General features: G+C 42.0%; 1 long non-coding RNA gene across 3 annotated transcripts; it reads left to right on the top strand.

Annotated features, from left to right (window-relative positions):
* The first annotated feature begins 1972 nt into the window (after positions 1–1972).
* Positions 1973–23738, top strand: LOC127389351 (uncharacterized). Of its 3 annotated transcripts, XR_007890623.1 has the most exons (7): positions 1973–2076; positions 2798–2855; positions 7906–8072; positions 8303–8425; positions 15745–15876; positions 16275–16318; positions 22701–23738. It is a non-coding gene; the product is annotated as an uncharacterized LOC127389351 (long non-coding RNA). The 3 variants fall into 3 exon arrangements; XR_007890622.1 differs by having other exon boundaries at positions 15745–16318; XR_007890621.1 differs by lacking the exon at positions 22701–23738 and having other exon boundaries at positions 15745–17137.
* Positions 23739–25763: the final 2025 nt, after the last annotated feature.

Raw genomic sequence — 25763 nt, 5'->3', positions numbered from 1 at the left:
CGGGGCTTCGCGGGCGCCTCTCCGCCCTCGCCAGCTGGGCAGCGGCGGCACCTTGCTCTGTGCCGGGGCTGCTGCTCCGCGCTCGCCTGCAGCCTGGCACCGCTGCCTCCTTTTTCTTCTCCCCCTCGCTTCCCACTCTTTCTTTTTTTTTTTTTTTTTTTTAATATATATATCCTCCCCTTGCTCTCTCTATCTCTCTCCCCCCCTTTTACACTGGGGGGCTTTTTTTTTTTTTCTCCCCCTTCCTCCTCGCGCTCGCTTTCCGAAGGGTCCTGCCAAGATGCTAAGTTGGAAATTGCAGCTCCTGACGCCTTCTGCGCGGCCCGGCGAGGCTCCTCCTTCGCGGGGTGTTGTCAGTGGAAGGACTGGCAGGACCCCGCTGGGCTGCCGCGGCCGGGCCCAACCAGCGGGAGGGCTCCGCGCTTCTTTCGGCCCTCCCCAGCGCTCAGAGGCTCAAGTGCGCCGGCTCCTGGATTACAGTCACCTCCGAGCCATTTAAGATCAGCTCCAACTTTCTGCATGTGCTAAATACCGTGTGGAGCCGCGCTGCGCCGGAATGCAAGCCAATCAGTATATGAAAAAAAAAAAATAGATATGTAATAAGATTTATTAGCCGCCCGGCTCCCCCTTTGCGCCGCCACCCCTCGTCTTGCTCTGTGCCCCCTGCCCCTCCCTCTACTAAATCACTGGAGGTGGAATATACGGGGTGTGTGTGGTGGTGTTAGTTTTTCTTTTCTAAACAAAAAAGGCAACGTTCGGGGGGGGCAGCCCCGCGTCGCAGCCTGGGCCGGGATGCGCGGCCAGTTGCGCTGCCGGTGCGGGGGTCGTGCCGGGGCCGCCTCCCCCGCTCCCCGCCGGACCTGTTGCGGCGGCTTTGAGAGCGGAGCTGCGGGGGGGGTGGGGGTCCCTGAGGAGTAGGGTTTGGCTTCGCAGAGGGCTCGAGGGGGCCGTGAGCGGGGCGGGAGGGATTCAGTCTTTCCCAGCGCCTGTCTCGAGAGAAGGGGAATCCGGCGAGGGAGCGGTGGGGGCGGAGATGGCTCTGCAGAAATCGTTCGAATGAAGCTTGCCCGCGGGTCTGAGGACTAAACCGGCTATCCTCCCCCTTCCCGGCTCGTAAAAGGGTCGAGGCGAAAGCAGATTAAAACCATATGAACTGGGATAATTCCCCGCCGATCAGGAGATGTAATCTCCTTTGATTCTACCAGATATATTTCCCAGCAAGAACATACCCCCGTTTATTTCCTCCTCGCTGTTTTTTTTTTCCCTTGCGGCTGAGACAAGGCGCTGCTCCCGCGGACCTTGCCCTCCGCCAGGGGCCCACCAGGGACCCGCGGGCCGGGACCCGTCTGGCATCCGCCGGACCTTTCCCGGGAGGAGGGGGCGATTGAATGTGATTTAGCTCATTTATTTTTATCTTGTAACTTTTGCATCTCCCGGCCCTCGTTTCTCTCGCCGCTGGTCCTGGCGGGCAGGACGCGAGGAAGGGGGTGTGTGGTGGGTTTTAAACCGGGCGGGCCGGGACAGGAGGTCCCCGCGATGCCGGGGAGGCGACACCGACGCTGCCCCGCTCCGTCCCTCCAGGGTTTCTACCCGGCGGCAGCGGCCACAGCCCGCCGGAGGGACACAGGCTGAGCCCTGCCGAGCAGCCCTGCCGCGGGCCCGGGGGCGACAGCCGGGGGGGGCCGGGCCGGGGGCGGTGGCGCCGGGGCGGTCAGAGCGCGGTCTCCCCGGTGTCCCGGCGGGGAATGACGGCAGGGCCGGGGCACTACACTACCCAGCAGGCCGCGGCCCCGCCAGGCCCACCCCCGGGCCTCCCGGCGCCTGATTGGCTGTCGTCCCGCCGGCTGTGGGTCCTCCCCTTTTTTCATTGGCCAGCAGAGCTGTCCGTCATGGCGGGAAGGCGGGGGCGTGGAGGGGCGGTGGCGGCACGCGGCGCGGTTGCCGGGCAGCCCGGAAGCGGCGCTGGTAGGACGGCGTGCGGAGGCGCTGCGGGCCGGGGCGGCCCGGCCAGGCCCGGTTGGGCTCAGCTCAGCTCAGCCCGCGGCGGCTGCGGGTCGGGCTGGCCCGGCCGGTGAGGTGAGGACGCGGGAAAGCGGCGGCATCCGCTGCTGCTGCGGGGCCGGCCGCTGGGGCCCCGTGGTGGCGCTGCCCCGCCGCGCTGCGGCGCCCCCTGCCGGGCGGGCCGCGCTGCTGCCCCGGCCCCGCCGCCGGGGGCTCCCGGGGGGCGGTGGCGGAGCCGCTCCCGCCGCGGTCCCGGGGCTGGTGCCCACTGCGCTGCCGGAGGGCGCTGCCGCCTTGGGCCCCCCGTAGGGTGGAAGCCCAGCGGGGCGAGGCGGGTCTCGGCACCCTCCCCCGTGCTGCTGCCGAGTAGCACCTTGTCTGATGTTTTCCGTATTCCTCGTCTTTTTCCTTGTATTTATTTTATTTTTTTAAATTATTTTTTAGTGTTTTTTTTACATGGAAGTGTTTCTCTTTAAAATCCGTGTGGGCTCTGTCTCCGGTGAGCGGGAGGGGTCTAGCATCGGCTCGCACACTCTTACATGCTGAATCCACACAGGTGTGCACTTTCATCAGTTTTCAGCTGCACGGTGTCACTGATGCTGGTCTCTGGGTTAATTTTAGCTATTGCTCTAAAGCACCGCATTTCTTTTTCCACTCAAAAGCGCTTCTGTGGTACCCTCTGACAGTACCCCTTGTTCGGGGAGTGAGATATTATCCGGGATAGTTTTATACATGTAGCATTCGGGTAATTTGTGAGTAGGATTAACAACTGCTTTTCTTTGCCCTTTCTTTGTAGGGAGAAGCAGAAGTTTTAACTATCTTCCCATGGCATCTGACTTTTCGAGGAGGAGGAGGTAAGGTTAATGTCATGTAAAATTACCCTCTTTCTTCCTTATGTTCTACTAATTTTGCTTCTGTAGGCATACACTTTGGAAAGGGTGGTGTGTTCATGCACACTTTCATGCATTGCAAAATAATGTCAGAGCTGATTAATAAACGGTAGCAATAGGACTCCTTTGCCATCAGGATTAAATATGTCTATCAAACTGATGTTCTTACTATATTATGCCATTATTCTTTGCAATTTTCAAAGAACTGTAGATAATTCTTCAAGATATTGGAACATTTAGTTTATAGTTCTATTGCTGTGGTTGTCACCTTCACTTTATATCAAATTTGAGGCTAATTTCTTAAGGATGTCTCTATTTTCTGCTTTATTTGCACATTGATAGCTCTACTGAATGACTAGTCACAGCAACTTTTTCCTCTGAGAAGCGTATTAAAATGTGAAAGCCTAAGACTAATCTGCCTTGCAGGACTTTTCAGCCCTTTAATTATAGGGAAATGAGAACTTTGTTCCAGGACTATTGTTTATGTAGTTCTGTGTGTGCTATTAGCAGCTCTGAGGCTCGAGGACACATTTGCTGCTTCTTTTCATTTTTACCGAAGGTATGTACATTTGAAAGTATGCATAAGTTCTTGGTATCAAGTGTTTGGTTTGCAGCTGCTTGTGATATTATACAAGTGCAAGTGGATACTAAAGCTCTGTACTTTATATATTTTTGTCATAGCTAGTTGGAAGCTAAACTGTTAAGGCAATAGACAAAACATTTACCAATCAGTTCTAAACAATGGGTAGAGTTTACAGGCTGGCTGTGCACTCTTTGCTGTATTTAAATTAAGGCTTCTGAAGATAAATTCAACTTGTATAAATAAATAATTAATTATTTTTATAGCCTTCAGTCTGATGGGCCGGTTCTGCAAAGCTGTTTGAAATGATCTTTCCTTACTTCAGCAGTCGGACTCCAGTAGGGTTTTTAACATGAGAGGAGCTTGGTTTTGAGATGACCATGCAAAATGTGGTGACCCAAAATGTAGCAATATTTGAACTTGCATATTTGTTTTTCTACACTGGTTTCATTTGCATAATTTAATTTAGGGTATGTAAACATATGTGGTACAGCATAAAATAGCTTGATAAATAAGAGTGTGTACATATAATAGGGATCAGCTGTGAATGTTTTCTTTCCAGGAGGGGAAAAAGAGGCAGGGTGATCTTGAAAAATCACAGCAAACTGTATTTTAAAAGTACAGCCCACAGATAGTGTCTAACTGTAAGTGGTTTGGTTGCAGGTGGCTTGTAGTGAATGGAGTTAAACTTGGGCATCTCGGATATGATACACCTTAATTTAATTACTTTAGTAGCTACTTTCTGTTGAAACTTTAAAATCTAACAATCCTGCTTTTATTGCAGTCTTTAAAGATCTAATCATTCTTGTGTGTGTCTGAGATGTAAAACTTGGTGCAAGGAGAGGCAACAGATTGGTTCCGTCATACAATTTTGTTGGGGTTTTTTTGAGAATACTTAAAAGATTATGATGGATAATGCTGTCTTGCCAAAGAATGCCGACACAGGTGTTCATCATTATCTTAATTAAGATCCTGAGAAAATGTCATCTTTTGACATGAATTATGAAGAGAGATGCATTAGGAGATCATTTCAACTTTGTTTTTCTTTTTACAGGGTTACATGAGAAGGAAGCTGTTTTCTCAAAACCTTTTTGATATTTCTTTATCAGAATACCTGACTTTAGACACTTACTGAATAATTTGTTTCTCCAGTTAAATTTGTGAATACATTACCAAGAGATCTGTATGTAAAGTTAAGGGGAATGCTCTTTAGAAAAAAACAAACACACAAAAAAACTCCCAAAGTAATGAAAAAATAAAACCCCTCCCAGATATTCTGTTCAGTTTAAAGCTATCTCTATAAACAAAATACCAAGACTAGGGTGGTGGTGGAAATTGCATCTGGAAACATCTGCTAACAAGTGCTTTATACAGTGTATTTTAGAGTATTAATAACTCATGCTGATAACAGAGCAAAATAAATACATATGACTGTTATTCTTTTAATTAAAAGCATGAAGAGGAAAAAAAAAATTTCCTCTTCTCCCCTCTGCACTATCATGGAAGTAAAACTAATTAGCATGCAAGGAGGAGGGAGGTGCTTGTGTTTCTCTACATTAAATCAATGCTTTATTAGCTCAACAAGTGCTATAACAGTGCATCTAAAATACTGGTTGAAGCTCTGGCAGTAAAACTTTGTGGCACTTCCCTGCAGATACTTGTGTGTATGTTGCTGCTGGCTTCCCTAAGATGAAGTTCCAGGGTCGGTACTTGCAGTGGAAGTGCCGATGTTTGGTGGCTCAACCTGCACAGATGATCTCAAGCAGAGCTCCCAGATGCCCCAAACTTCTCTGTTGTTTCTTCTGCCTGCACTTACTTTGCACAAGACCATTAGCACTCTCTGTGTTTGCAGTCTGAGACCGAGGTGTCAACTCATGAACTACTCTTCTTTTCTGTGTCTAGCAATTGGGTATTAGGTACCTTAGATCTATTTTTTTCTTCTGCAAGCCTTTCAATGTAAAATCACTTATTGTCTGCTAAAATAAACCTGATTATCCATCTCAGTCATTTTTTTAATTTCATCGACAAACCTGTTTGGCATGTGGGATCAAACCATGCACAGAAGTGTGTCTGGCAAGCCTTTTAAGCACACAGTTATTGTTTTGAACGTGTAACTCCAAAGATCTTGACAGTATCATGGGAGAACCTGAAACTGTATTTCAGTTTCCTGTAATTAACTTAAACTGCACCATTTGCTTGAATTTGTTGGCATAATATGGACTAAGTTAAGAATGTCTTTAGGGTTTATTTTTCTTATAATTCATGGGCCTGTGCAGAAGATAGACTCCTAATGGTTGACTTTAGTGGAAAAAAATTAAAAACTGCTCCCTTTCATGTCTGAACAAGTTTTTCTACTTAAAGCAAGCCACATCTACTGTTAGTTCCCTCCTTATTGTGAAAGAGGAGCACCTCAGCAGGAAGGATGGCTGTGGCTCCCTGTGCCATTTTAGGGGACGTGCATGTGCCTGTCGCTTTCCATATGGTGGCAAATTCCTGCAGGTGCTGCAGTGTGGTGGGAACTCCTGTATGTAGCTGGAGTCTGGCCTCCAGTGTGGGTGTTAGAGGTGGTTGACTTTTAACAGGGTTGTGTTCAAAAGGGTTTGTGGTTTATCTACTTAGATATATTTTGCAGTCCATCTGACTGGTATTTGTGAGATCTTGGCATTTCCTCTGAGGAGAAATACAAAGTCAGGTAGCCTTTCTAGCCTTGCACCCAAAGAACTCTTTTTAACAGTTCCTAATTTCTGATTTTTATTAGTATTAGAGCTTTGTAATTTCTGTTCCTTCATGTGGATAATGCAGCTGCAAATGATTCTTGAAGCTGTTTTCTGCAGATTCAAGTGAGTGTATTTGTACAGAATCTTCTCTTTTTTTTTTTTTTTTATATGCATAAAACATTGTTTGAGGAAAAAAAGCAAGCCAGTCAGATCTTTCAAGGTGAATGCAGATCACTGTAACAGAGACTTTACCAGCAGATGTGTGAATGATCACTTCCCTGCTCTTTCCGAGGGAGAAGCATCTTCTGAGCTCTTTCTTTCCCTGCCCTCTCCCTGCCCAACAAAGCAAAACAGCTCTTTTTATTTCATAAGCACATCTTTTTCACAGTATTTCTTAGCATTTCTGTTGCAGACCCAGAACCCAGAGTTTACCTCTGAAATATTCTCTGCTGACATCTACAGAACTTTTTGTGCCCTTCAGATTTGATTTTTGTATAGAATAATGTATGGTATAATATGTAGGTCCTCTGTTTTCAATTAAGCTGTATTAGGTAACTATGCTCTTCTTTCATATCCCATAGCAAAGTATCAATATCCAGATGGCAGTGTGCTGGGATAAAATAGCTACAGGCCTGGCTGCTACTGTAAAGCCAAAAAGTAACATTTTAGCCTGTGTGATACATAAAACTGAGGTTGTGACTCTTGGCGTATTGGAGTTGCACTAAATAATGCTACAGTGCTGTTTATTACTGGTTTCATTGGATAATATGCAGCTATAAAACCTGCTTGAAGCTTTTATTAAGAATACTCTGTCATTATAAAAAGGTGCCTACAACTTCTTTATGATATTGACAGTGCAAGAATTACTTTGTTTGTGTTGACTTCCTTGCTGTTGTCTAGGGAGGACCTTACCCTCTCCTGGCTTTATTAGGCATTAGATTCCATGATTGCCTCTTGGGAAGAGATCAGCTCTGTGACACCTCAGTTTCAAGAGTTATTTTTAAGGATTTTTTGATCATTGCTTTTTCCTAAGTTTATTTCAGTATTTAATTTCTTGCTTCAGTTAAAATTCAGCTGATATGTCTGTGATATAAACTGTGCTACTGTGTCCATAAGAGTTAAACTGAGGTCACGCAGATAGTAGTTGTGAGAGGAGGCTGCAGAATGGCTGAGAGACTTCTACACTGGCTGAGAAGGCGATGGGAAGACTTAGTAGTAGGGAAGAGAGTAAGAGTCTTGAATCCTGGGCTTGTTTCCTCATTCAGGTTCTGGCATATCCTATGACCTAGATTTGTTGATGGAACCTCCGTGCCTGCGTTTACCTAACTGGAACCCTCTGCTTTTCTATGAAATGTTCAGGATTGACATTGTTGTCCATACTCATGTAATTTATTAGACTGTTGTGATTTTGAGAAAAAGCAAGTTATTAATGCTATTACTTACCCTTTAGGTAAATGCCATTAAATTTCCATATTCCACAGATCTTTGATTTCCATAGGCACCTATTTGTGGTGTGCCTCTTAGAAAATGCAGAACTGAACATCTTTCAGTGGGATGTGGTACTAACATAATGCCTGTGGGATTTAACAAACGTGCTAGATCAATGAGTGAAGAAATAATTGCATTGCTCAGTCTGTAGTCCTTGTTTTCAAGAGAAATCTGCTGTGTTTTGGTTCTATTTCCCTGTTTTCCATGTGTCTATTTTTTGCCTTTATAGAATTCACTCAAGAGCAGAAGCAATGAGGTACACAGTGGGGAAAATGAATCCAGCAGTCTATCCTACCCTGTATCTGCCTGAGAACAGAAAGAGACCTCATACAAAGCCAGAATGCATCTGGATTTGCAGCTCTTTTTAACCATATTAAGTCCTATTCAGACTTAATGGTAAGTAATTTGTTTTGCGTATGTTATGATTCATTAAGTAAAACGTTCCAGTAGTGGCACTTTCCTTTGTGGTACTGTGTTCTGTCTCTAACAAAATGCAGAAATAATCATTTGCAGATACATCAGCTTTAGTTCTATTTCTCTTAAGAAAATCATCTGGTGCAGATGACAAGCATTGTAATAAGTATGGTCTTTTTTGTCTTTTTTTTGTCCTTTCTGGATGAGCTCAGTGAGACTGGCCCAAGCAATGCTGAAGGAGGGAAGAGCAGTGTTGGAAGGCAGAAGCTATTTCAAAACAGGATTCTTCTTTTGTCTGTGACACCCAAAGATGAAGACTTTATAAACTTCATTAGGTAGAGTATTGGTAATAGTGTACTATCTGTAATACCGAATGTTTTAGTATTGCACTGCTTTATTATTCAGTCATCATGTGAAGCTGCATTGAATAAATGTACATATACTGGTGGTTGAACATGATGAGTGAGAGCAGTAAATTGAGAAGGTGGGTACTAGAGGAAATGCTACTAGCTTTTCTTAAGCTAGTGTCTTTTATTTTTTCAGCTCTTTCCATAACATGTAGCTCTTTTGTTTCTTTCCGAGAAAGATAATGAAGAAAAATACCTTTTCATTCAAGAAATTTGAGCTAGTTCAACTTCTTCACCAGAAAGGCTTCACAGCCCTCTTAGATGCTATAGCATCTTAATGCCTTGTCCAGCAGAAAATAGGACCCATACTGCAGAGCTGTGAACTCTCCATAAACATGTGTAGTGCTACAGCATGTGCTGCTCTTTCCTCTTAGGGCTTCCCTTCTCAGAGCTGTTGTGAAATGTCTGCTGTGATGCAGCCATTTGTGACCTCTTGCACCCAGGGATGTGAGTCTTTCTCTGTCTGGAACCTGTGGGAGCTCCCTCATGAGCCCAGTAGTTCTCAAATATTGCAATAAAAGATCTGACAGTGTTGTCTGGGAGACGTGACTGACTTGATTATTATTAACATTTATTAAGTGCATCACGATGGAGGGGAAGAGCCATTACCTTCATTTTTACAAATGGGAAAACTGGCATGTAGGAAGAATAGATCTCTTCTATCTTCTGTGATTCTTGACCCACCTAATTAGGTGATTGTCACGAGAAATAACAACCTGGCTCAGGGGAATGGCACAGGGGAGGGACGCAGACACGTTCCGCGTGGCAGGCACTTCTCCCTCAGAGTGGCTTCATGTAATAAGTAGGATCTTCCCTCGGCGAGTGTCGCTTGGCCAGCGAGGAGATTTAAAAGGCCTGATGAGCCTGAGGCTGTCTCTGCATCGGATAGCTTCATTAAAGATCTCATTCAGGGAAAAAGTGAGGTAGTGCAACTCATTTCTAGGAGCTACTCTTGTTTTTAGTGATTACTCACCCTCTGCCTCCTCCCGCTTCCTTTCTCAGTAGCGTGGCCTTTCCCGGGGTTAAGCTGATTTGCTTCACGGCTGGTACTTGCAGTTTTCCTGCACTTCGTTAGCCTCCAGGGCAGTAACTGTTTCTTCTGGGCTAAGACTTTAGTTTCTTTTCTTTTTTTTTTTTTTTTTCTTTTTAATAGTTTATTTTGCTAAGAATGAGAATCTGTTCAGCTGCTATGAACAATAGTGGTTTTGATGTGTCAATAAAAAGTGAGAGATGTGTGTTTTCCATGTAGAAGATAAAGAGACTAGAGGAAGGCAAACCTTGCAGAGGTTTGCTTAGATGTACTATATGCCCTATTCTTTCATTTTTAAAAACAGTATCAAGGGATTTACTCTTTTTTTGAGAAAAGAGAAAATAATTTCATTTTTCTGATTGCATTTTTTTTCCTTAGTCTCACAGTTGTGAGCTAAATATTCAGAAATATGAGTTGGTAAGGTTAATGTGATTAAAATGAATATGTGATAACGGGCTCTGCACATTAAAGATTAAGGGCTCAAATTATAGACTCCAGAGTGAAGCACTCCATGAGCATTTGCAAATTTTGTTTGTGCAGGGAATGCAGGCTGAGGCCCATGGTTGCAGTTGCACAATTTCACCCAGTCTGCTGCTTTTTTGTTTTGACTGATCTACTCAGAAGTCTCTGAAACACTGTGGTGTCAGGGTGAAAATGTAGTCTGAGGTGAGGTGGGAGGACAAACGAGGAGTGATTTCAGTCCAAGCATTAGTGTTACTCTATAAAAATAGATTAGTTTTACACAAATGATTCAGGTTTACAGAGATCAGTTTTATAGTATTTTGACTGCACAGTAGTTAATTCTTTATGTATAAATTGATCCTTTATACAAATATAATTCCATATACAACAGCTAATCTCTTTGAGTGCAAATTGAAAATATATTATCAATCAATTTCTGTTGGTTATGACTTTCTTTCGCCTGTACTCTGCAGTAGTTACTTTCTCTAAAGTTGGGTCGGTGTGCGCTTAATGAAATTTAGATGTGAAATATAATATGTAGAGGACAAAGAAGCATTGAAATCCTTACTGCTCTTAAAAAGACAAAGGTACCTCAAACAATTCTTCTTTCTTAATCTCTTGAGAATTTGATGCACAATTCTGTTACTAGCAATTTGGAGTGAATGAAATGGATGTATTTTTAGAAATACTATTAGTATGAGATATTATTGCGCCTCTTTTGTGAAGACTGGTTTTATTTTAAAGCACCTTAAATTTTGCGAGACTCGTGTACAGACAATCTTTCATTGAGAAACAGCAGCATCTTGGACTTTAATGGAGAGACAAGCCTAGCTGTTACATCTGTGAAATTTACTAATGTTGCAACCATTTAAATGAAGTGTTTGTTTACATAACAGCAGTGGCATTTCTCCTCCTCTTCCTTGCGGTTTTGTCTAACTAGATGTTATGAGTGGCAGTTGCAGTGACTGCTAAGTGTTTAAATGATGACACCATTATGTGAAGTGATTTTGAAATGAGAGATTCTAGCCAAGAATTACATCTGCTCTCATCTCCTTCAAATCATACTCTCTGGCTGTGCAGATTATGATTGATTTGTTTGTGACAGATTGCAGGAAACAGTCATTGATTTTTCAATATTTTACCTTAAAATTATTTACAGTTGTAACCAAGGGGAGGTATTTCCATGGGCTGTCAGCCCTTGAAAGACTGGGATAATATTCCCTGCTCCCTGACAAGACAAATTACCCGTAATGAGTGCAGTAGCTGAAGGGTATACTTTTATTTTAAAATATGTCAATAACCCCAGTGACTAAACGAATATTGATTCAGCATAATGAAGCCTGAGTAATGTGAAAATGAGCTCTTCAAGGAGCATGGTAAAGACTTTCTTTTTAGCTTGTAGCAAGAAGCTTTTCATTCTTTACTGTTAGGTAGTTGAAATGTGCAGTCTTAAACAAGTCATCTTTAAGCAGTAGTAATATGCAGAATAATGTAACAAAAGCACTTGGCTTTTTATTTGTTTGTGCTGGTGGTTTTTTTCTTTATTTCCCAAGGTCTTTTTCTCCAGTGCATTTCTACAGATCAGACGTTTAAAGAGAAAAATGCAAGTTATCCAGTGCAGAGATAGAATCACTATTGGTGTTAATGTCTTTTGCAATAATATTCTTTCACTCGCCTAATGGCATTTTTAAAGTGGATTCTGCATATATAGGCATGAAAATATATCTGAATAAACTGTAGATTTAATTTTATATTATTGATTTCTTGGACATATTGATGTGTTCTGTGTGATCCGTGTAATATTCTTGTCCTCTAACAATTTAGAATAGCTGGTTTATGAGAACCTAGATATACTTAGTTACCCCAGTGGACGTATTTCTTTCTGGTGCCTTGTAACACTGCATGTTTGTTACCAAATGAGAATTTTCAAGCAGTAATTCATTTAAATTACAGTAATTTATGCAGTGCCATAGGTTTGGTATGGAAAAGCATCTAATAGATTAATACTGATGTACTTCAATTTTTCAGGGTAAGGATTGCATTAAACACCATGTTGAGGTACAATTTTTTTAACATTAAAAATATCGAATGCTTAAAAAAACCTATCATCTGAAAGAATCAATTGGTCATTTGTATTCAAGAGCGTTGTGCAACATTGGGAAGGCTGTGCAGAAACACTGGGAATAAATAGCTGTGTAATCCAGACATACGCAAGAAGGTATTTTCTTAAGGTGTTTGTGTATAATGTGTCAATTAGAAAATAATGTCATAGCCAGAAGCATTTAGTGAGTATGTTTGGGCATTAAGACAACTTTCCTTGTTTTCTGAAGACTGACTTTAGTTGCGTTCAACTAGCTTGTGAAAATCTTCAGAAAGATGTTTTCCTATCAGCACACAGGTGATTTTTCCAAATGTCATTCCTTTAGCAGAGTTAGAAAGTATTTCAGGAGACACTTGAGAACCTGTGGCACTGAGAGTTAAATGGCAACCCTGGAATATGAGAGATGTTCCTGTTTTTAATTTGTTAATTTTCTGAAAAATGTGAAGTTCAGTTGAGCAGGTTAGAACTGTAATTGTAGCTTTGAGAGGGTTCGGGTATAACACCTGGGATTTGCAAAATACTGGAGAGTCATTAATAATGAGGGAATAATAACCTCAAATGTATAGCAGTGACAATGGGATAATTTGAGGCTTTGGGAAATGAAGGTTCAACTGGTAACGCACAACTGCCTAGTGATATTTTACTGTTCTCTTTGTTTCTGTACCTTTTGCTTCTTTGGCCAGCAGCAGGAGATGGGAAGGGAAGGTCCTCTTTCGGTAGCTTTCCCACAGTAGAAGGAAGAGGGAGATTGTTCAGGGCTGGGTGCCAGTTCTGATACAGAGTGAAGGGCAAATAAATGTTTGTTTTAACTCCATCTCCTTTTCCTGAATAACACTGCATGAGCTCTGTGGTACCAAACTGAACAAAAGCAGATACTGCTGGAGGTGCTGCTGGCAGCCAAACCAAAATGGGCTCTGCTTGCAAGCCATTGGCTTGTTTCACTTGCAAGTCAGGTAACATCTCTTGCTTTGCTTGCTTTTCCTGAAGATGAGTTTACTTATTAGATGCCCACCTGCCTGGCATCCTGGTTCATACCTAAACTGTCTGCTTGGCACTAGTGGCAAATGGTGTGTTCTCAGCTGCAGGAAGCCGACTAATGGCTTGCCAGCTTTCTGGGTGATACTGGAGATTTTTGGTGATGGTACCTTGGAAGCTCTTAAGTCTGTTCCTACATCTCCTCTAAGTGTTATAACTGCCATAATTGCTAGTTCAATTTCAGGTGACTATGGAGGAGAAAAAAACCCACTAAACAAACAGCACCCCTGAGTCACTGATCAGGTAGAAGTTCTTGTGGCATTTGGGATCTCCTAGGAACAGGAGATCCCAGTTGCTGCGCAGTTAGGTGAAAGTAAAAGCAGAAAACACTGTGAAATGGTTGTCATGGGTAGTCATCTCTCTTGCAGCAGAGATAAGGATATTGGTAAATGATGAAGGGCTAATATTTGGGGGTCTTCTGTCCCTTGACAGTGGGAGAATTGCAAATTTTGACCAATTATAGTTTGTTTTGGGCCTGACATGTAGATAGTGTCTCAGTATGTTCTTGCAGTGGAAAGGTGATGCAATGTTAGTGGTGTGGGTGTCTTTGTGTGACAGTTCAAATCTCTATACCTATCTAATTGTCAGATTCTACCATGAATAAGGTGGTAAACAAAACCAATGGTTGATTTATTTTTTTCCCCCTGTTTATTCCACCTCCATGTTCTTTGCTCTACAGATAAACTATCAACTTGCTTCAGTTGATGGAAGGGGTGTGGGAGGATGGAGGGTGTGTAAATGCAGGTGGTGGAAATTGTGCTTACTGGCTTAGCCTCTCCCTCAAGTTTGTTTGCTTGAAATTTAAGAACTAGTATGTGATGGAACCTGAATCAGAGCAGTCCTCAAGTGGGCAGACAACAGTACATAGAGTTTGCTAATCTAAATGTCACGGTTAGTTGAAACCAATTCTTTGTGCCCTAAACTACATGTGTTAAAGTTATTTCTTTTTGTTTTAATTTATGAACAAATAATTGCTTTTATGAAAAGCAATTCCATATATGCAGAGTATTAACATTTTCTTGGAATGACTGGATTATGTATTACAAGCTCTTAATAACTTGAGTGCTGATAGTACCACATAGTCTTTGCTATGGTGGCATATGGATTATGGTGAACTGTTAGAGGGAGATAGCCCCAAAAAAATACAAGGAGGATCCAAGACACTTGGAGAGTCTTGCCTAACTGCAGTGGTGAAAAAGGCGTGGCTGACATAATGCTTAAGTGTTGAAATCTGTGTCTGGAATTATAGAAACAAGTTGAGGAACATGAACTGAATTGATTGTTGATTATTTTTCTTTGTAAATGCTGAGAAAAGATGTATTATGCTTTGCTGTGGCCTTTAAAGAGGGTCCACAGTATCCTTGCTTTGTTAACTTACCTTTTAATACGAAGTGTCATTCCCAAAATAATGTCCTTGGGCTGGCGGCAACAGCTGGAGTTGCAGAATTCGTAAGTGGGTGGGACAGGGATAAAGGGTAGGGGATTTTTTTTGTCCATTTGAGTCTTTATTGTGTGCACACATTTAATTTTAGATATGGCAAATTTGGATTAATTCAGTATTATGATTGCACTGACCTGTCATATTTGTTTTGATGTCCCTTCAAAAAACCATATGCTCTGTCCATGGCATGAAGAAGGATGCAAGTCATGAAACAAAATGGCAGCTGTGCTCCTGCAGGGATAAAGACCCTGGCTTTCTGTTGTCCCATCATTAGATGTACACCTGTGGTGCAGTAGAAGGAAGTGTAGTTATTACATCAATACAGTGACTAAATGGCAGTCTAGTCTAGTGGAAGATGAAGAAAGAACAAAATCTATTTTCCTCAAGTTTTTGTATGGTGTTAAAAACTCACCTGCCACTGAGGGCCAGTTGGTGTGAGGAAACTGGCATGTGGAAGATGGAAAAGATGAAAGCCAACTAGCAATCTGCCAAGGTGGAGGTGTGCCATGGTAGCTTTAATATGGGAATACAATTAATTACTTTTTGTGTTGGAAGGAGGGTTGCCATGCACACAGCCTTCCAGGGATGCACAGGAGTTAGAGTGGTTATGCAAGACACAGTTCTTTTTCTTTAACCAATCTATGCCTTCTTTCCATCTTAAGTAAGCTGCTTGGTTAGCCAAACAAAATCTTGGATTTTGGGAAAACATGCAATTGTAGTTTTCCTCTTTGCTGATTCTGATTGTAACCATTGCATCTGGGTCTTCACTTACTTTCGTGGTGTGTTTATGTGGACAAGTGGTATATTATCCAGAAGTTACACAGCAATGTACCAGTTTTAAGTCCAACCATGTCCCATAATTAGTGAACTGCATGATAACGAAAAATGTCTGATTCCTGTTGCAGTGGCTGTTATTAGCATTTCATAGTGGTGGATAAACAGGACCTTGTTAACATTACCTTTGTATGTGCCATTAATGTGATAGGATGCAAACACTACAATATTTTTGTGTTATAAGGTGTATTTGCAGCAGTGAGTGGTGATTTGTATGAAGTAGTTGGTCCATTGTACTCATGCCAGTGGCAGAAAGAAGCCAATTAAGTGCAGGTTAGTGAAATACAATAGCTAGAAGCTGTGAAAGTGTATGATAACTGTATGCAAAATTGTTTCTTTTCTAGATCCTGCCATCAATGACTGGACCTCCTTGAAGTCTTCTTACGAGTTACTGCCAAGAGGAGAAGGATAACAAGAAGGAGAAGTGCTTAAGTGGTTTTAATGACAGTTAATTTCATCTGTTTACCAAATGACAGGTTGTTTTTTCCTCAAAACTCGGTTGTCATGACAAGATGCTTTTGGAAGTCATCTTTGTAAAATAAAACTGACACTTTTTAGGCTATAAAGAACTGTTGTATTTTTCTATACAATGTTGTCATTATGGTAAACCACTGGAAGGTCTTTATTTTTGAAGTAATTTAACTTGCATACTTCAATTATTTAAATGTCTGTTGAATACCATGTGAAAAGTTTCTTGCCAGAGTTCCTTTATTCAATGAAGTAGTTGTTCTTACAATGCTCAATTTATTATTGTCTAAATTACTGTTGCCTTAGCCTCCTGCAAAAATGTTTCTTTTTAGTAATTCTTAAACAAATAAGGAATGAATGAGGTTTTGTCCCTTTCGTGTTTTGATCAGTGTATTTTTCTTTGCAGTGAAAGAGTCTTCAGTTTTCAGAGTGACACTACTACAAAGAAAGGTGCTTTGCTTTTTTTTTTTTCTTAGTTTTGTTCTGTTTTTTTTTTTTCCCAACATAACGTATCTGTTCTGCAATTATTTTTTTAATATGTACACTGCCAAGATGCAATTACTGGAAGGGGAGACAGAAGCTGTTGGGAATGTCATGTTATGCCAAATTAAGAATTATTAGCTCTCACTTCCTCTGCAATATCTTCGACTAGAACTCGACCTATTGCGTCTGGCTTATACTTTGACTCTAGTGGAACTAATGTGTCCTTGGAGTAGCATTTTAGAGTAACTTCAGATTCATATTTTTTTCACAAGTCTGCTTTAAACTGCTGGGATTAACTTCAGAGAAGGCAAGAGATACAGCCTCCTTTGTCAGCAGCTGTGCTGGTTAGAGAAGCAGGCTTCTTGCACGCTTGCTTGCTCCCTCTCTTGCAGAGGTTATTGCCCCTGCTAGGGAGCAAACTAAACTGTTTCCCTGAGCACATCCAGCCTTATTTCAGCCAAAGTTAATTGTGTTATCAAATATTAGTTAACTGGCACCCTGGGTCATTTGGATGAAATGGCAGGGAACACACAGACTAGCTGCACAGACAGTATCATCTGGGAGGGTGTTGTGTTGACTGGAGAGTTGTTGAGGAGCTGATGCTGGTGTAGTTGTTCCAGCAGGTGCAGTTGCATCTCGAAGATGTGGTAAAAATTGGCTGTGTTAGAAAGCTGTACAGTTCTGTCACATGTAATGTTCACATTTCAGAGACATACTGGCAAATACAAAATAAACCTGCGCTCTTTGACTTAGTCCTTGTGTGTGCCAGTGTGAGTGAAAAGAGATGGTGCGAGTTTGTAGGTGACAAGACACTTCATTCAGGAATGCATTAACTTTCTTTTCATTTCAGGAAAATGCCTCTGCTCAAGGTGTATGAATGGTACAAATGTTTCCGTTATCTAGAGAACACACTGTTGCGCTTCACTCATCAAAGGGGCTGCCTCAACCAACACATGCCTCAGGAGACCTATTTTTGACACGTGGTTCCCTGAGCTGCCTTTAGCAAAGAGGGGAGAACACCTCCAGCACTAGCAGCCACCCCATCCACTGCTGCTTCTGTCTGATGTTGCATCAGTAGATGCTGGAGTCTGGTGAGGCAGCCAAGCTCTTGATGTTCACCATGCCAAAATTAGAATGGTACAGATGATGTGTAGTACTGAAAGGCATGACTGAGTAAAAACAGTGCACTAACCAGCTCCTTGGACACTGACCCTTCTTGTGAGAAGGCTGGGGAGAGTAGGTGCTGCCTCACACACAGCTTGGGTGTACAAAGAACACAAGGCTTTCTGATCTGTTAGAAGCCTGAGAGCAGAAATGCTGCTCGTGTCTTCTCTTGGGGCACTGCTGGGTAGAAAGAGCTCGGTTCAGTCATAGGAAGGACTGAACCTCCAGTTTGGCTGGTGTTGCATCCAATGTCTAGTAACAGGCCCTATGCTAAAGAATGAGAAAGGATTCACTGGCCTCTCTTATGTGCCATATGTAAGGGAGGAAAATAATGTACTACATCTAGAAAGGAGCTGGTGTGTAAGGGGAGGGTGGTGCTTTGCAGGCAAAGAACTGCCTCCCTGGCTGGTTTATCCTTAGCAGCACGACCATGTCACACTGCCTTCAGATGGAAGCCTGCATCTGCTGTTCCCTGGACTGGGGTTCTGAAAAAGAGTGACGTGAAGAGATGAAGCAGGGTGGGTCTGAGGACTAAGGCTTACAAAGAGATTTGGGAACATGCACAAATTTAGATGCCACTAATATTTTAAAATTATACATATAAAAGAAGTAGTTACAACAGAGTGTGAAACCTATTGCTTTTCTGCCAAGTTTTGAATTGTCCATGTTCTGCTGTATGTTGAGAAAATGTTGGACTCTGCAGTGAAACTCTTTCTTACCCTGGTTAGCCTGTACTTGCAGTGTAGTTGCTTGGTGTGTGCACAGTTCAAGGAGGCAAAGTGCCAACCACATAGTTTCCAAAATCCTCAGCTTGCCCCGACCCAATCTCTGCAGCTCTGTGGGGAAGGTGGGTGCGGCTGCAGGTGTGAGAGCTGTGCCCTGTGCTGGCAGCCTGGGCTCGAGCCTGTCTGAGTGCTTGGCATCTCTGCCAAGTTCAGAAGAGAGGTACCACCTCCTGAGAGCAGTCCAGTGTCTCCCCTGACCGTGAGCTAAGGGGAAATGAGCCTCCACAGCTCTTTAAGACAGCCCATAAGTCATACAATACTTTTATCCTAAGGTAGTAGTTCCAAAGTTAGTGTTTAATTAAATACTTGTGATTGCCTAATAGTCTTTTTGCCTGCTTAAGTGGTAGTACATAGTTAAACCAGTATTGCAAAATAACATATGCCTTATGTAGAGCACTGTCATGGATCTGTTATGCCCATGAGTAAAATTTTACATCCAAGCACTTAAAATGATCAAATACTGTCATACTGTTCATGTAGTGCTAAAAAGAAAACAAAATACAATTTCAGAGCAGACAGATATTTTTTTTTCTTACAAATACTCCAAATACTAGTTTCAACTAGACATGCTGGCTCTTTGGTGATTGCTGTATTCAGTATGAATCTATCAGGATCCCACGCATGATCATGTGTTTATTGTTATAAACACATGATTTCTCTGTATGTCCTCCACAAATATGTTGGACAAAACATAGTTTATCTTTTCAACTGGTACTTTACAGTTACTTTCTGACTCCTTTAACTTCAGTTCCAACTTGGTTGAATAAAATGTACATTCCTGCAAATAATCTTTACATCTGTAATGGGACAGTTGATTTTATATGATTGTTTTCATACTCCAGACATAGGAAAACATTTTCAAGGCAGTATGTGTTGACAATATACAGAGATAAAAATCAGTTAATGACAAAACCCAAGGTGCAAACTCTTAATAAGAGCAATGAATCATTAGAAAGGGAATAGTAGATTTTCTACCTTTTGAATGGGGATGAAATGTTTTTATAGAGGTATATGCTTGAACAAATGGCTGGGTGGGGTTGAAGGATTCATCACAGGCTTCTGTGGCTTTTGCAAAACCTGGGGTCAGACTGGGTCATCTTAGATATTCTTTAGGCTTGGAAGGAAGGAAGGCATCTTGGTGTAACAAACACCTTCACAGCATAGCAGCTTCCACTGACAAGTTACTCAGTTACTTACACTTCTCTTTACAAAGAGATCTGGGGAGTGGGGGGCATCATTTCACAACTACTTTGGCAAGGTTCCTGTCTCCTACCACCATGCCTTTCTCAAAGATCCTCTTCCACCTGGCTGCTTCATTCTCAGAGTGTGAGGTTTCGCTGGCTTTAGGTGGGTTCCTTCCATTCATCCACCCCCCTCTCTCTGCCAAATTAATCAAACAGCACGGGGACATTTTTTTTCAGAGCAAATGTCTTCTATAAAGTGTATACTTCTACAAAGTAATGTCTTGCTGCTAGAAATAATTATTAGGTTTAAAATAATCTGACAGCATCCTGCTGTGTATAAATTAGGCTCATTCTCTATTAAGATTAGTTAGGTGGCACTCATTCACTAGCATGTTAAAAAATGATTGCAAGTTGGTCGCATCCAGTTATCTGCCTTTTTTCTTTTTAATGGGCTTTTTGTTGCTGTGCTCTCACCAAGATTGAAATACATGTGTGCAAGTCGTACATTTCCAAGTTCTCTACAGCCAGAGCAGGTGATGTTGGCTCTCCTGTACCATGAAAAGACTTGGGGGCAAAAGTATTTGGAGAAGGGAGACGTTGTCTGTGCTTGGATTTCTGAATCTTGTGCACATTTGGTTTTGGCTAATGGGGATGTTTTCTTCTCTGTGGCAAGCAATTTATCACCAGTGAAGTCCAAAATGCCAGATATCATTAGCTCATGTGTTTAAATAGGTGTTGTTATTTTTTAACTTGTATGTACTAGCCTGTTTTCATGCAGAAGTACATATTCTGCCTGGGAAGAATGCTATATGAATCAGGAAAAGCAGAAATATTATTTGAAATCATGTGCTAGTTTTTAAGATTTAAAAAATAACCATAAGGTCTTTCTTTGTTTACAATTTATTAGGGTTAGAGTTTTAGAAGCTTAATGCTGACTGTAAGTGCTTTACAGTCAGTCACTGAAAATTATGGCTTGGCATGACTCACTTTTTTGTCCTTCAGTGTATCCATTATTGTTAGATGCTGAGTAGTCATTGCACACAGATGACTGATTTTTTGGGTATTTAACATTTTTACATGTTCAGAAAAAATACTTGGTTAAAGCAGCTGCTGGATGAATGGGGTAATTAAAGAACTGTACTGCTTTTATTAAAGTTGACACATGCTACACATTCCTTTAAACTCAGTCTGTGAGCAGAACGCTTCCAGGATTTATTGAAGTCAGACACCTAGAGATAGTGGGGAGCTTTTAATAGTAGTAAAGATAACTTCAAGTTTTACACTCTTATATAAATCTGCCTTTGAGAAGAGATCTATTACTGCCATACATTGCTCATATTCTTCATATTGTGTGTGTGTGTATATTTTATGTGTGCACACATCTACACACCAGTGCTTAAGACCTGAGCACTTTTATTTGGCAGTGATCCTATATTCTATTTAGTATTTATTTTGGAAAAAAAATAATGTTGTAATGCTGACTGAGAAACTTAATTTGCTTGGTGCCAAAAGAAACCTGCAGTTTATTGATTTTTTTTATTTTTTTTTTTAACAGAAATGCAATCCTGCTTAGTTTGAGTTGTGGCTCTTAGTTGTGTGAGTGTCTTGGTGTAGCAAGTAAGGAATCTTAACATAAACTGAGGCTTGGTTTCATTTTAGCTGGTGTGATGAGTGCTATGTTCCGGGTGTGGAATGGTTTGCAAGTTGTGAAAAAATAGACTTGTAATTCAACACACAGTGACCAAACATGTTATAAACTAATATGCTCAAGAAGTCTATTGAGCAGATATAATTTCCAATATTGTAATTTTTAGTGATACAATCTTATTTTATTTTCCTTTCCTTTCTTTTTCCAGTGTATTGGAACAATTTTACGTCAGTTTGAGCACTTTCAGTTGTTCTGCCTTTCCTGTTAACTGTTCATGTCTTTAAAGCCTCTTTGATATTCCTTTTATGAAGTTGTAATTGTGCAATTCAGGCAGAGTTGACAAACATGTGAGTTTCAAGTTCAGAACATTTTTTAACCTCCCTCTACATCTATTTTTTTCACATGGCCTGTGGTGTAGAGAGCTCTGCCAAGTATGCTCTGCTGCCATGGCTCTTGGTGAGAGCTGAGCTCTCAGAGCTGCACACAGCTCAGCACTCAGGTTGGTGCTGTCTGTGCTCCGTATAGGTACAGGCACAAATTACTTTCCTGAAAGTCTTGGAGGATGTCAGAGGGATAGATTGTTCTTTTGAGGCACCCCAGGGCCTAACCAATGCTATCAGGAACAGCCCCACCTCTTTCAAACCCAAGTGGTGCTGGGTGCAGGGAGGTTGAGCAGGTTCCTGGCCCTGCAGTGGGGCACAGGGGCAGCCTGAGGCTGGGTGGCATGCAGGAACCCAGTGAGGCACTGGAAATGTGCTGTTTCTTGTGTGAAGGCTCCTGGTTTATAGTGTTGCCATCTCCATGACCCTGCAAAGAGAGAAAGGCTCAGTACAGTAGTACATTGACTGGAGATGCCTTTTCCAAAATCATCTTTTTAAATAGCAATAATTAAGTCACAGTCAGCTTTGACCTGGAAAGCCTGTGGTACCATTGTACATTAGTAAGACATTTTTGCTTTCTCTGATCTCACTATTGAGTTACTTGGCTAAAACATCACACTTTGACCTGGATGTTTTGGGATATTTAAACCTTAAGCACTTTCCAAGCAATATGTTCAACTTGCTATTATTGCACACTACAAAACACAATACACTACTAAAAGACATGCTGAAAGAATGTAATTCTTCAGCTATAAATAAAAATGTGGAGATTTTAATTTAAACATTTTTTGCAGTTGATTTTACATTATTTTATTGTGGGATGAGTTCAGTTTCCCTTACCAGGATATCTAAGGTGCTGTTGTGTGTCAGTGTTCTAAACTTCTAGGACTCCATAAACAGAAGATCTACTTTTTAATTTTAGCATGGTGTTAGGCATGCAGGAGAGGTCAGTTTTATGTCTGCATGGGCAGGCCCGGTATTCTTAACTGTCCCTGTGTTCCAGCAAACTCACCCATGGGCAGATTTTTCATGCTGGGTTCTGCAAGTTGAAGACAAAAAATTGGTATCTAAACTACTTACATGTTTTAATATTGAGAGTCAATTCCCGTGTGATGAAGTGTAAACTACTAACTAACCCATAGGAGTTTATGCAGAATAAAGTAGTTTAATTAACACTTTTACTTTCAGCTGTGAAAGAAGGTGAAAATAAGGTCTGAAGAGTGGAGAGAAGCTTTGTTTTTCATTGCTGAAGGCTCACTGCCCTCTAAGTCTGCTGATGCTCATGCACATGGACCATCTCCTGCCTGCTAATTAGGCCTCTCCAAAGTGCTCTCTAGAAACGTGCTGGAGAAGTTTTTTTTCAAAAAAACACCATAAATAAGGAAATGGTACGTATGTAACTATTATACACTGCTCATTTGGCAGACTATAATTTAATAGAACAACAATGATCAGACTAGTATATCAGTTAATTTTCAAAACATTTTATTCCACACAAATTAGCTCAGGTCCTGGAGGGCAAAATGACAAGAGGTTACTCGTATACTATGTATTTAATTAATTGAAAAATGCTCAAATTGCTTTTACAGTTGTTATTAAAAAGTAGAATCAGTGTTGCCAGTGCTCAACCATAATTAGAACCCTGGAGAATTAAATATTTAGCATTAGTAATGTAACAGCACTTAGGACACAAATTTCTATTTTTGTAATGAAAGCAATACAGTGTAAGTGCAAATGGCTGAAACGACAGCTGTGACAAGCAAACCAGCCTGGGATATTTCAATAAGACACCTCGTCGGACAGCAAGTCTTACCGCATTACTCGTTTGTAAGAGAGTTTAAATCCCAATAGCCAGGCTTTACACCCAGTATTTAGATTTCTAATTACTCACAGGATGAACGGCCGGGCAAATGTCACGCTGCCAGCAGGGGAGGCGTGCGGTGTTTTCCCAAATAACGCCGCAGAGGTGCGTGCTTTTGTCAGCTGGGCAGGGGCTGGGGAAGACAGGTCCCGGGGCTGCTGAGGGAGGAAAAGAGATCTTGTTTGTTTTAAGTTTAATTACATTTTAAGCATAAGTGCTTTCAGTGATACAACATGAAAAGTCGGATATTGGGCTCTAATGAGTTGTAGTGGTAGATGGCTGGAGACCCTGAGGGATTCATTCACTAAATTAACTGGATAAAAGTACTTGGTTTTGGCACGGTAGATGGCTGAGCTGTGCTCAAAAACTCCCTTGCAGAGCTGTCTCTCACTCCTGTTTTCGTTCTAAACAGGCCGTGTAGTGACTTCCACTGCTGCCTGCTACAACTGTTCAGCTTGTCAAAAGGTATTATGTTACCAGCTAATAAGCAATAAAGCATATTTGACTTAATTTATCTTATCTTTGTTGGGTTTTTTTGTTTTGTTGTTGGTTTGGTTTTTTTTTTGGTGGGGTTTTTGGGGTTTTTGTTGTTGTGGTTGGTTGGTTGTTTTTTCTTTGGTTTTAGTTTGTTGGGTTTGTTGGTTGGTTGGTTTTTTCCTGGGATGGCAGGGAAAAGAGGAGAGCTTGAAGCCATTTTTTTATCTTTTTCATAAAAATAGCTGTATTTGGGCAAGGCACTCTTTTTGCCTTTTTAAAGTACTGATTTGTTTTCTAAAAATAGGACAATCAGGCAAGAGAGATGGAATACTTGTTTTTGAAGACACTTCCTTTCCAGTTGGCACCTGCTTGCAGGACAGATTTTGTGTTTGAGCTGAACAGGTAGGAAGCACGTACTGTCTAGACAGCACTAGACCAGGACAGCCTGTTTCTTGACAGAAGCAGGTAAGGACCAGCATCGTGCTTGTGCGGTGCCACATCCAGTGCAGGCAGAGATGCCCCAGCTGCCACTCTCCTGCTTTGCAATGACTTGGTTTTGTTTCTGCTGCAGGTCACTCTGCAGGGAAAGCTTATTTCAACTTAAAAAAACAAGCAAAGGAAACAAAACAAAAAACCCGAAAACAACAACAACAAAAAAGAAAACAAAAATACTTTGTTTCACACCAAAACTTGGCAAAGAGCTTCAAAGCCTGTAAGAGTATCTCTGGTTTTGAAATGTAAAAGGCTCTTTGTCCTGAGACATTGCAAACCCTGATCACCGCACAGCTGGTCGCTGGGCTGAGGCTGGTCAGGGGTGAGGCTGCCCCAGCCCAGGTGCGAGCTGTTATCCCCTGCCCAGCCCCAGTGCCTCCCACCTGCACTCAATTAGCATCCTCTGCACCTGACCCACAGCCTGCGGGTATAAAATGGCACCTGCTGGCGCAGCTCGGGTTCTTGCTCTTCTGCTTGCCGGGGAGGAAGCTTGCAAGGAATGGGCTTCCCTTGATTGTTTTAGAAATGCGGTGCTCTTTCTTTAGCCAAGGGCTCAGAAATAGTTTTGGTTTGTTTAGCTGAAGGTTCCCCTCGGTGTCTGGTTTTACTTGAAGTTGCTGGACTCCAGTGAAGCACCAAGCAACTGCAGATGGAGCCGTGTAATGGGGAGTGGTGGTGAGCTGGTGGATACCTGGCTACAGTCACCCAGAACCATAAGAGCTGTTCAGGTAAGTGCAAAATTATTATGAACAAGGTCTGGGTTACAAATAACACTTTTATTTGTTGGTAACTTGCTGGGGCACAGCAATGGTCCCAAGGGATCCGGAGCTTTGGTTTTGTGTTTCCTAAGCAGGTGGTGCTTCTGAGAAAACTAGCTTTTCTCTCACAGGTTTATGAATCTGGGCCCAAAGTGTAGGAAGGAGCACCTTTCATGCACAGTGGAGCTTGTGGGGCATCTCTGAGGTTCTCTGGGTGCTTGCACCCAAGTGCCCAGCTCACTTTAGTTTTCTATGGCTTTCTCTGCTTCCCAGAGGAACTCTGTGCTCTGCAGAACTGACGTACCCAAGGGTTTGATGTAAATGTGAATTATTGCTAGGTGTAAACATTTCTTATAACCTTTTCCTTTCATAAATAAAATTGTGGTATTTACTCTCACCCCTTTTCCTTTGTTGTAACTAGATGTGAACACTGCTGGGGTCTTGCTGGCAGCCCTGGCTTGCAGCAGGATGAGCTGCACCTGGGCTGGGTTTTTTGTCCTGGCAAGTAAAGGCTGCTTGGAGCCTCTCCTGTGGGTGAGCAAGCAGCTGCACTGACGTGGCAGTAACACTGTGGCTGACTATCATGTTGGTGATCTGGGATATAAGAAGACTCCATTATAGCCTGGGACAAGTTATTTATTTATTTATTTAAGTTGGTTTCTA

This window comes from Apus apus, chromosome 11, assembly GCF_020740795.1.
Source record: "Apus apus isolate bApuApu2 chromosome 11, bApuApu2.pri.cur, whole genome shotgun sequence".
Taxonomy (NCBI): Eukaryota; Metazoa; Chordata; class Aves; order Apodiformes; family Apodidae; genus Apus; species Apus apus.
This window is presented reverse-complemented; position numbering and strand designations above follow the sequence as displayed.